Source organism: Oncorhynchus gorbuscha, linkage group LG13, assembly GCF_021184085.1.
Source record: "Oncorhynchus gorbuscha isolate QuinsamMale2020 ecotype Even-year linkage group LG13, OgorEven_v1.0, whole genome shotgun sequence".
In the NCBI taxonomy this organism is placed as follows: domain Eukaryota; kingdom Metazoa; phylum Chordata; class Actinopteri; order Salmoniformes; family Salmonidae; genus Oncorhynchus; species Oncorhynchus gorbuscha.
The window spans coordinates 63,756,949-63,768,478 of NC_060185.1; positions in this window are offsets into that span (position 1 = coordinate 63,756,949).

Genomic DNA, 11,530 nt, shown 5'->3' on the forward strand with positions numbered 1-11,530 from the left:
ACTAGTTAAACAAGTTAAATGTCTTATCTGTGATTAAATGTTTTTCACACTCATAGCTACATGTAGCCTACTTGGACACCGGGTCACCACAATTTCCCACTCTGCCACGCCGAATGCAGCTTATTTCCAGTAATTCTACCCATTTTGCCATGGAGTAGAGAGATACTTTTTATTTTTTTTCCTTCACATTTTGCAATGAATTGAGTGAGAGCGACTAATAAAATCTACAGGTGCCCCCTGTAGGTAAGTGCCTCTGGGCACGTGCCCTGTGTGACCGGTCTTTATTATGTCATGATTACTACAAGTCTAGATAGCTGGCTAGACTAATTTACTAATATAAAAATTGTTATCTGACATGGCCCCCCCCCCACACACACAAAACAAACAAGGGCCCCCTAGTGGCCTGGAGCCCTAAGCGACCGCTTATGTCACTTACGCCTGGAGCCGGCCATGCCTGTCCCACTCCATTATCCCTTACAAATTGACGTCCCATTCCTCAACTCTGTCACATTCTATGTTTCTGTCCCATTCCAGAATTCTGTCACATTCCATCTGTCTGTCACTTTCTGTATTTCACTGTCATCCCATAAGTCTGTCAGAGCGCTGCCCCTCAGCCAGGCTGTGGAAAAAGGGAACGAGTGACAGAGAGGATGGAGGAGGTGCCATCAGAAACATTTCTCTCTTTTCCTGTTGTTTCCCTGAACTCTGCCTCTTTTAAAATAACAAAGGGCAGAGGGGGTGGCAGGTGGGGTACGGAGATGGGAGGAGGAAGAAGGAGGAGGAGAGGGGGGAAAGGCAGTCACCGAAACAGACGCTGACAGACAGAGAAAAAGAGAAAAGGGGTGAGCAAAAAAAAGAGGGGGGAAAAGACAGAGACAGGCCGAGAGAAAGAGAGAAGAGAGAAAACCAGAGACGTTTTTCTTCTCCAACGGGACAAAAGGTTACGGCATGACGGGGGTAGGTGTCAGGTGATGTGTGACAAGCCCAAATTAAAGATGACATAATGGTGGGGGCCGTCAGGGCCGGGGGCTGGCTGGGGGTCGGTGGAGGCAGGGGCCCGTGGCAGAGGAGCCCGGCTGAGATGAGCTGAGCCGTGCTGGGCTGGACTGGGCTGGGCAGCGGGGGGCTACCCCGCCGCGGGCTGCTACTCCATATGGAACGCGTTAGTCTAGCGCTGCTAATGAAATGCAGTCTGACGTCAGGCCGACACCAGCCCATTGTTTTGCTGCTTAATTTGTTATAATATTTGTCTTACAAACGAGGGCTTTTGCAGAGCGAGAAAGAGAGGAGGGTGTGGGGTTTTAGGCTTCAAATGAGTAAAGACAGAACTAAGGAAGGGCCTTCGTATGACAACCATAGGGAGGGGATCTTGAGGGTTTAGCGTTAGCGATAGAGGTGGAGGTAGAGAGAGGCTTGAGGCTTTAGCATAAGTGCTAACAAGAGAAGAGCTTAGGGTTTCAGCATAAGGGTAGAGCTGTTTAAGTGGGTGGTTGTGCCCGGAGGTACATAGAGGTGTGTGGGTGGGTGTGTTAGAGTGTGAAAGGTGAAAGGGTGTGTTTATTGCTGGTGTGGAGGAGGTCTTACTCACAAGCAAACACTTAAATCTCAGAGTGTGTCTCTCTTCCTCCATTCCTCTCTCTCTCTTTCTCAGTCTTTCACCCTCACTTTCTCATGGCTGGTACCTTCATTCACAAACAGACAGGCCTTTCCAAAAATAGTCTCTCTAGACCAGGCTAAAGAATGCCTTTGTTTTCCCAAAAAAGAAATGTGCTGTAATTGACTACCACCTGGGCATTTGGCTTGAGTCGGGGTGAGAAGGGAGGGGCACAGAGAGAGAGAGAGAGAGAGAGAGAGAGAGAGAGAGAGAGAGAGAGAGAGAGAGAGAGAGAGAGAGAGAGAGAGAGAGAGAGAGAGAGAGAGAGAGAGAGAGAGAGAGAGAGAGAGAGAGGGGGGAGGGAGGAGGGTATGCAGATGGAAGAAAGGGGGTGCGGCGGATGGGAAAAAATGAAAGGAAAGATGAGACATGAACCAACTGAGAGACAGAGGAAAGACAAGAGAGAAGGGGGGTTGAGGGGGGCATGGAAAGTGTGTGTGTTATGTCCTTCCCCTCTCCCCCCTTCTCTCTCTCTCCGACATGTCAATTCGAAGGTGCTTTATTGGCCTGAGTAATGATGAGAAGTGTTGCCAGGGTAATTACATAGCACATTAAAGGGTTTCATAAACATTACAGTTCCTCCTCTGCCCGGTGGCAAGGCTAAGGGGGCAGGGAGAGTAAAAAAATACAAAATAAATAACAGAATGAGAGAAATGGACAGAATGAGACAGGGCAGAAAGAAGGTGGGGAAGAGAGGAAGGGGAAAGGGCAATGGTGAGGGAGGAAGAATACAGGAAGAGGAGAGAATCAAAAGGAGGAGTAGAGAGGAAGAGGGGGGATAGGAGGAGGAGAGAAGCTTGGTTTTAGAGGTCCGTAGATTCCATCGTCGTCAGAACATGAAACAGCAACAACCAGGATCAGCCTCCAACATAAACCACAGCTGCTATTCACATCACCATTAACAGTGTAGCAGAACACACACACACACACACACACACACACTGCTGCCACGAGCCTTACACATTCGCATAACCTTAGCATACAACCTCACACACCGCAGACACAAGCGTTACACACTTACACAATCACAGTGCAGCCGCGAGTCGTACAAACACTAACACACCACAGCACACGCCTTACGCACACACAAACTCCATGCACACAGCAGCCACGAGCCTCATACACTATAGCTGACTTCGTCCAAAACTACAGCGCAGCCTCACACCCTAAACTACTTCCAACCAGTAGCCATGACTGGCATTCTACTGCAACTCACTAGATTGCAGTTGAGAGCCCAGTGGTACTAGAATTTGCTATACCATCACTATTCAATAACACACAGATTTCCCTAAAGGCTGCATGGTCAAGCCTTATATAGGGAGGCTAAAAGGCTTACCTACTACACAGCCTGTAAGCAGAGGCGGATTGGCCATTGGGCAATTCTGGCAAATGCCAGATGGGCTGGTCCATCGTTAGCCCAGTGGGCCAGTCTTAATTGGGCTTTTTTTGTGTGCAAATTGATATATTTCTTTTACTCATAATGGAGGGGCCTCAAGGGAAGAAATGGGCCAGTGTGTTTCCTGGCTGACTTCTGGTCCCAGTCCATCACTGCCTGTCTATAATGAGAGATGGCTGGCTGTGAGAACGTAGAGGGAGATGAATAACTAATCATGAAGAACCCTGCTGACATGGTTCCAAACACGCATGAAACACTTCAGCTTGAAAGTGTCAAAGAAAAGTTATTCCAGCGCTCAGCTGGTCTATGTATAGACACTTTCCAACAACAGCTGCGACGGATTCCCGGACATGGAACGCAAACGTTCAATATTAATCTCACTGAAAGCAAGAGAACCAGACCAGGCTCTGTGTGCCACCAACATCGCCGCTAATGAAAACAATATTTCTCGTTTCTCTTCATCTCTTGCGGCGCTGTATCGCACAAACAGCCCTCGTTAATTAATTCCTGGTGTCGCGTCGTCGCAGCTGCTGGGGGATCTCATCTTCCAGACGTGGACAAGTGGTGAACAGGTTCCCATTTCAAAGCCAGCGCACTGTGCACATTCCACAACTCGAATGTACAAAAACATTTCGTAAGAAGAGCCCCTGTCATCAAAGCCGCTTTATTAAGTGTCTCATACATTGACATGTTGGGGAACGGCTGAGACTTGGCTCGTGATTAACAGAGCGGGGATATCTATCCCAGGAACCGATGTTAGGCTGATATCTCACCATCTGACCAGAGGAGTATTAATGAAAACCACACAGCACGCTGTCCAAAGATCACACACACGGCACGGCACTGCTCCCCCCCCCCAAAAAAAAATAACCCAATCCATCAGTCTTTCAAAGTTAAAGGGATACTTAAGGATTTTTGACAATGCCATTTATCTACTTCCCCTGAGTCAGACTCGTGGATACCATTGTTACGTCTCTATGTCCAGTATGAAGGAGGTTCGAGGTCGTTTTGTGAGTCGATGCTAACTAGCATTAGCGCAATGACCCGGAGGATAATAATTGTGCTAGTGCTAGTTAGCATCTTCCTTCAAACTGCACACAGAGATAATAATGGTCTCCACGAGTTCATCTGACTCTGGGGAAGTAGATAAAGGGCCTCATTGACAAAATCCCGAAGTATCCCTTTAAGAGTATAAGCCTTTGCACTAGACCAACCTAAAACCACCAAATCCTGGTGATAGCAGTGTCCTTGTAGCAATAGAGGAGGATCCGGCCTAACCAACTATACCCGGCCTAACCAGAAACCATCCCAAAATAAACCCATACCCTTCACCTTCCAAACCTGTCTCTGCTAACCCCTCTTCACCAGAGGACCCTCCTGTTGTGATCAATGAAGGGCTCTAACCTGTGACCTCACAGCTGGGGCCAGAAGTTCTACCTCACCTTGTGATGTGTCAATGAAATAGTCCGGGCTCTACCAATATCATAGGGTATAACTCATCCTAAAGACTATAGTTATGACCCAGAGTTTTTCCAGGTCAGGTCACATGGTCAGGAAAAACTTGTGTCTCTGGTCGTGTCAAGAGCCTAGTGCTCTAGCCTCCATATTGACCTTGGGGTCAAGCCAGAATGCCCTCATATAATCAGAGCGCTGTTTGGGGATTTGTTCTAGCGTGATAGAGAAAGGGCAGGCTCACACAATGCACCCTGGGTCTTTGTCTGGGCGCTGGCAGTATTGACGAGCACTGATCGATGTTAATTGCTAGATGGAATGGCCCTAAGGAGGCAGCAGCCTGCAGATCTTCCTGGTTGGCCATCCTCATCCCTGAAAAGAAAGAAAGAGAGAAAGAAAGAAAGAAAGAAAGAAAGAGGAAGAAAGAAAGAAAGAGAAAGAAAGAAAGAGAAAGAAAGAAAGAGAAAGAAAGAAAGAAAGGCAGAGCAGGGGTCAGACCCACACAGCAGCAGCCACTGGGCTACACACAAATGCATGCACGGACGCACACACACATGCTCTCATTCACTTAAATAATGAGTAGAGAGAGGAACACAAAGGCATAGTGTCCATCAATGCCAAGTCTATTTAAATCAGGGAGAGTGTATATGCAAAATATACGCTGGAGTGTGTCTTTGTTTGAGAAGTGTGTGAGTGTCGGTTGGTCTATATCTGTTAAGTGAGACTTACAGGTAACTGCCAAAATGTACGAAACACCAACACAGTGTCTTAATAGTGTGTTGGGCCACCAACAGCTTTGAATTTGCCTTGATTCTACAAGTGTCTGAAATCTATTGGAGGGATGAGACACCAGTCTTCCACAAGAGATTCCATCATTTTTGTTTTGTTTTATGGTAGTGGAAAACACCGTCTCATGAGCCACTCCAGAATCTCCCATAACTCTTCAATTGGGTTGAGATCTGGTGACTGAGACACACACACACACACAAACACATCTAATCAAATCAAATGTAATTTGTCACATGCTTCTTCAACAACAGATGTAGACTAACAGTGAAGCACTTACTTCCCAACAATGCAGAGAAAGTTTTAAACATACACAATGGGTAATGATAATTTGGCTATAGAAGCTGTGCAGGGTCCTGTTGGTTCCAGACTTGGTGCATCAACACCGCTTGCCGTGCGGTAGCAGAGAGAACAGTCTATGACTTGGGTGGCTGGAGTCTTTGACAATGTTTAGGGCCTTCCTCTGACACCGCCTGGTATTGAGTTCCTGGATGGCAGGGAACTTGGCCCTTAGTGATGTAGTGCTTTGCAGTCGGATACCAAGCGGTTGCCATACCATGGGGTGATGCAGCCAGTCAAGATGCTCTCAATGGTGTAGCTGTAGAACTTTTTAGGGCCCATGCCAAATCTTTTCAGCCTGCTGAGGGGGGAAAAGGCGTTGTCGTCTTCACAACTGTATTGGTGTGCATGGACCATGTTAATTCCTTAGTGACATGGACACAGAGGAACTTGAAGCTCTCGACCCACTCCAGTACAGCCCCGTCGATGTGGATGGGGCGAGCTCGGCCCTTCATTGCCTATAGTCCACGATCGGCTCTTAGGTCTTGCCAGCGTTAAGGGAAAGGTTGTTGTCCTGGTACCACACTGCCAGGTCACTGACCTCCTCCCTATAGGTGGTCTCATCGTCGTCGGTGATCAGGCCTACCACTGTTGTATTGTCAGCAAATGTAATGATGGTGTTAGAGTCGTGAAGTCTCGGGTGAACAAGGAGGACAGTGGGGGACTAAGCATGCTACCCTAAGGGGCCTCCATGTTGAGGGTCAACGTGGCAGGGGTGTTGTTGCCTACCCTGGCGGCCTGTCAGGAAGTCCGGGATCCGGTTGCAGAGGGAGGTGTACAGTCCCAGGGTCCTGAGCTTAGTGATGAGAGGGCACTATGGTGTTGAACGCTGAGCTGTAGTCAATGAACAACATTCTCAAATAGTCATTTATCTTATCCAGGTGAGAGAGGGCAGTGTGGAGTGCAATGGAGATTGCGTCCTGTGTGCATCTGTTGGGGCGGTATGTGAATTGGAGTTGGTCCAAAGTGTCTGGGATGATGGTGTTGATGTGAGCCAAGACCAGCCTTTGCAAAGCATTTCTTGGCTACAGATGTGAGTGCTACAAGGGGATAGTCATTTAGACAGGTTACCTTGGTGTTCTTGGGCACAAGGACTATGGTGGTCTGCTTGAAACATACAGGTATTACAGACTGGGCTCGGGAGAGGTTGAAAATATCAGTGAAGACACTTGCCAGCTGGTCAGCGCATGCTCTGAATATTCGTCCTAGTAATCCGTCTGGCCCCGCAGCCTTGTGACTGTTTAAAGGGCTTATTCACATTGGCTATGGAGAGTGAGATCACATAGTCGCCCAGAACAGCTGGTTCTCTCATACATGGTTCAGTGTTGCTTGCCTTGAAGCGAGAAGGCATTTAGCTTATCTGGTAGGCTTGCATCACTGGGCAGCTTGCAGCTGGGTTTACCTTTCTAAATCCATGATGGTTCGCAAGCCCTGTCACATCCGACAAGCGTCAGAGCCGGCTTAGTAGGATTCGATCTTAGTCCTGTATTACCACTTTGCCTGTTTGGTGGCTCGTGGGAGGTCATAGTGGGATTTCTTAGAAGCATCCGGATTAGTGTCTCCCACAGATGTTGCCTGTTATCCATGGCTTTGGGTTGGGATATTTATAGTATATATGGTCACTGTAGGGACGTCATCGATGCACTTATTAATGAAACCGGTGACGGATGAAGTAAACTCATCAATGTTATTGGATGAATCTCGGAACATATTCCATTCTGTGCTAGCGAAAGAGTACTTTAGCTTAGCATCCACTTCATCGGGCCACTTCCTTATTGAGCTCGTCACTGGTACTTCCTGTTTGAGTTCTTGCTTGTAAGCAGGAATCAAAAGGATAGAGTTATTGTCAGAGAGGGCGAGGGAGAGCCTTGTTTGCTTTTCTTGGAGTGGAGTATTTTTTTACTCATTTTATTTTTTATTTCACCTTTATTTAACTAGGCAAGACAGTTAAGAACAAATTCTTCTTTACAATAATGAATTAGTGTGTGCCACCATATGAAACTCCCAATCACGGCCAGTTGTGATACAGCCTAGAATCAAACCAGGGTCTGTAGTGACGCCTCTAGCACTGAGATGCAATGCCTTAGACCTGTGCCTTAGATCGCTGCACCACTCGGGAGTAAAGGTGAAGAGCTGTGTCACCTCTAGTTGCACAAGGGACATGCTGGTAAATATGAGGTAAAAATAGATTTCTGTTTCTCTGCATTAAAATCACTGGCCAAGAGACGCGTCACATCTGGATGAGCATTTTCCTGTTTGCTTATGGCCGCATACAGCTCATTGAGTGCGGTGGTCTTAGGGCCAGCATCGGTTTGAGGTGGTAAATAGACAGCTACGAAAAACATAGATGAAAACTCTTGGTAAATAGTATGGTCTGTAGCTTATCATGAGGTATTCGAACTCGGGCGAGCAAAAAGTCAAGACTTCCTTAAAACATTAGAGATTGCTCACCAGCTGTTGTTAACAAAGAGACACACCCCCCCCCCTTTCACCTTACCCCAGGCTGCAGTCCAGTGGAGAGAACGCATGGGAAAACCTGAGAGTTGCATATTATCCATGTCCTTGTTCAGCTCCGACTCTGCGAAAACACCGTATATTACAGTTCTTCATGTCCCATTGATAGGCTAGTCTCGAGGAGAGCTCGTCCAGCATGTTTTCTGGTGATTGTACGTTCGCCAATAGAACGAGGGTAGAGGCGGTTTATTTGCTCGACAACATAGTCTCATCAGGATGCCAGCTCGTTTGCCTCTCCTGCGTTGTCGCTTCCGCTTTTGAATCCCAGGCCTGGACCAGAGTAAGCTAAACGTCCAGAGCTGCCTGACTCTAAGTAGAAATTGTTATTCAAATCTAGGCTAGTGATCGCTGTTCTGATGTCCAGAAGATGTTTTCGGTCATTGGAAATGATGGCGGAGACCTTATGTGCAAAAATGCTAAGATCAGCGTAAACCCCACCCCCCAAATAGCAGAATAGGTCAGTAGCCCACAAAACAGCTGCTATCCACTGCAGTGTCATCTCTCACACACACACACCTTTAAACCCCCTATGCTCCTTTGAGTCCCCAATTTCAAAGTCACTGAGATCTCTTCTTCGAGCCGTGGTAGCCAACATAATGGGCGACTGAGCATTTCGACACATGACCCTGTGTGTGCGCGCACGCATGTAAAACATCTTAGCTGAGGATCAATAGCCAGGAGCTGCGGAGGCAAAGACATGGGCGATCAATACACTCCCTCGCTGCAAACAGAGCGACAGTGGGAGGTGATACAAAAAGACAGGGGGGATAAAAGAGACCGATAGGGAAGACAGAAAATGAACGAGGGAAAGACTTGCGTGACAGAGGGTGAGGAAGAGAAGGAGAGAGAGAGAGAGGGAGGAGAGGGGGAGGGCGAGGTAGAGAAGGAGAGACAGAGAGGGAGGAGGGGGGAGGGCGAGGTAGAGAAGGAGAGAGAGAGAGAGAGAGAGAGGGAGGAGAGGGGAGGGCGAGGTAGAGAAGGAGAGAGAGAGAGAGAGAGAGAGAGGGAGGAGAGGTGGAGGGCATGGTGGAGAAGGAGAGAGAGAGAGAGGGAGGGAGGGGGGGGGGGAGGTAGAGAAGAGAGAGAGAGAGAGAGAGAGAGGGAGGAGAGGGGGAGGGCGAGGTAGAGAAGGAGAGAGAGAGAGAGGGAGGAGAGGGGGAGGGCGAGGTAGAGAAGGAGAGAGGGAGAGAGAGAGGGAGGAGAGGGGGAGGGCGAGGTAGAGAAGGAGAGAGAGAGAGGGAAGAGAGGGGGAGGGCGAGGTAGAGAGAGAGAGAGAGAGAGAGGGAGGAGAGGGGGAGGGCGAGGAAGAGAAGGAGAGAGAGAGATAGAGGGAGGAGAGGGGGAGGGCGAGGTAGAGAAGGAGAGAGAGAGAGAGAGAGAGAGAGGGAGGAGAGGGGGAGGGCGATGTGAAGGAGAGAGAGAGAGGGAGGAGAGGGGGAGGGCGAGGTAGAGAAGGAGAGAGGGAGAGAGAGAGGGAGGAGAGGGGGAGGGTGAGGTAGAGAAGGAGAGAGGGAGAGAGAGAGGGAGGAGAGGGGGAGGGGGGGTGAGGTAGAGAAGGGAGAGAGAGAGAGAGAGAGAGAGAGAGAGGGAGGAGAGGGAGAGGGCGAGGTAGAGAAGGAGAGAGAGAGAGAGAGAGGGAGGAGAGGGGGAGGGTGAGGTAGAGAAGAGAGAGAGAGAGAGAGAGAGAGAGGGAGGAGAGGGAGAGGGCGAGGTAGAGAAGGAGAGAGGGAGAGAGAGAGGGAGGAGAGGGGGAGGGTGAGGTAGAGAAGGAGAGAGAGAGAGAGAGAGAGAGAGGGAGGAGAGGGAGAGGGCGAGGTAGAGAAGGAGAGAGAGAGAGAGGGGGAGGAGAGGGGGAGGGTGAGGTAGAGAAGGAGAGAGGGAGAGAGAGAGGGAGAGAGAGGGGGAAAAAGGAAGAAAAATGTAAATGTGTGTAAGGTAGACAACTGAAAGCCCTGAGGAACTTTTCGATGTGGACTCATATTTCAGTTGACTATTTTGCTCTAGACCTATCTTTCACCCATTCGGAATAGAAATGCATCTGTTGGTAAGCTGGCTACACGATGGCTGTCAGCCAGCACATCAAAACCTCATTCATCAAGGTGACGCCTTTCTTACGCCACTGCAAAGCTGGACACCCACAAAAGGTGCTCAAAGTGAAGTAGACTCCCTGAAATCACTCCTCATGACGAGGCCTTTCTGCAGCTCTCTGGTCAGTCTAATAAAGAGCATGTTAATATAGCACAAATGACCAAGAGCAAGCTGGAGAAAACGGATGCCACGAGTAATGACTCTTGCTCCCTTTGTGGTGTGTGGTTGCAGCAGCAGTGTGCGTCTGTTTGAACCTGTGGTCCAGCGGGCTGTGGTCAACCAGGTGGTTTAAAATAAGTGCCCTCCTGCCCTGGCCTGGCTAGCTGGACACCAGGCAGGCCAGAGGAGTAAACTATCCACCCAGACACAGGTGCAGGGAGGGGAAGAGGGCCAGTAGGAGAGGAGGGCCAGGAGCTCTTCTTTTGAGCATGACTTAAAGCCAGTCAACCACAGTACCCCTACCCAGCCCTATGAAGCCACGTAGCCTGTGTGTGTGTGTGTGTGTGTGTGTGTGTGTGTGTGTGTGTGTGTGTGTGTGTGTGTGTGTGTGTGTGTGTGTGTGTGTGTGTGTGTGTGTGTGTGTGTGTGTGTGTGTGTGTGTGTGTGTGTGTGTGTGTGTGTGTGTGTGTGTGTGTGTGTGTGTGTGTGTGTGTGCACGCACACGAGCAACATTGAAATGCCAAAATATCTGCCCCCCCATTTCCAGCACACACAAGTGAGTGAGAACCCAATCTCTCCTGTGTGTGTGCGTGCGTGCGTGCGTGCGTGCGTGCGTGCGTGCGTGCGTGCGTGTGTGTGTGTGTGTGTGTGTGTGTGTGTGTGTGTGTGTGTGTGTGTGTGTGTGTGTGTGTGTGTGTGTGTGTGTGTGTGTGTGTGTGTGTGTGTGTGTGTGTGAATGAAAGGTATGGAATGAGTGTTGTGTTGGCTTGGCTGACCGTCTGCGGTTCTGTGGCGGTGAGAGGGAGGGTTGGGAGCGCAGAGCGGGCGTTGCTGCCGAAATCCCTGAGAAATGTTCGTTTTGGATCCGAGTCCATGCTTACATACCGCCCTCCCGCTTTTCAAGCGGACTGTCTCTCATTCTCTGTTTCATTTTCCCCTCAAGGTTTAAGTTAAAAGTTATGAAACGAAGAGTCACAAAACATCACTTTTCAAAGCGGTAATTATTTACTGGGAGGGTCTGCTCTGCTAGTCGTGCCCCCCCCCCCACCCCGCTCTGGCGGTCTCGCCTCAGCCCACACTCCCCACCATGGGTCAGGGGCAGAGGGGTGGCAGTGGTCGGGTTTCTTTTTAACTGAGGTGAG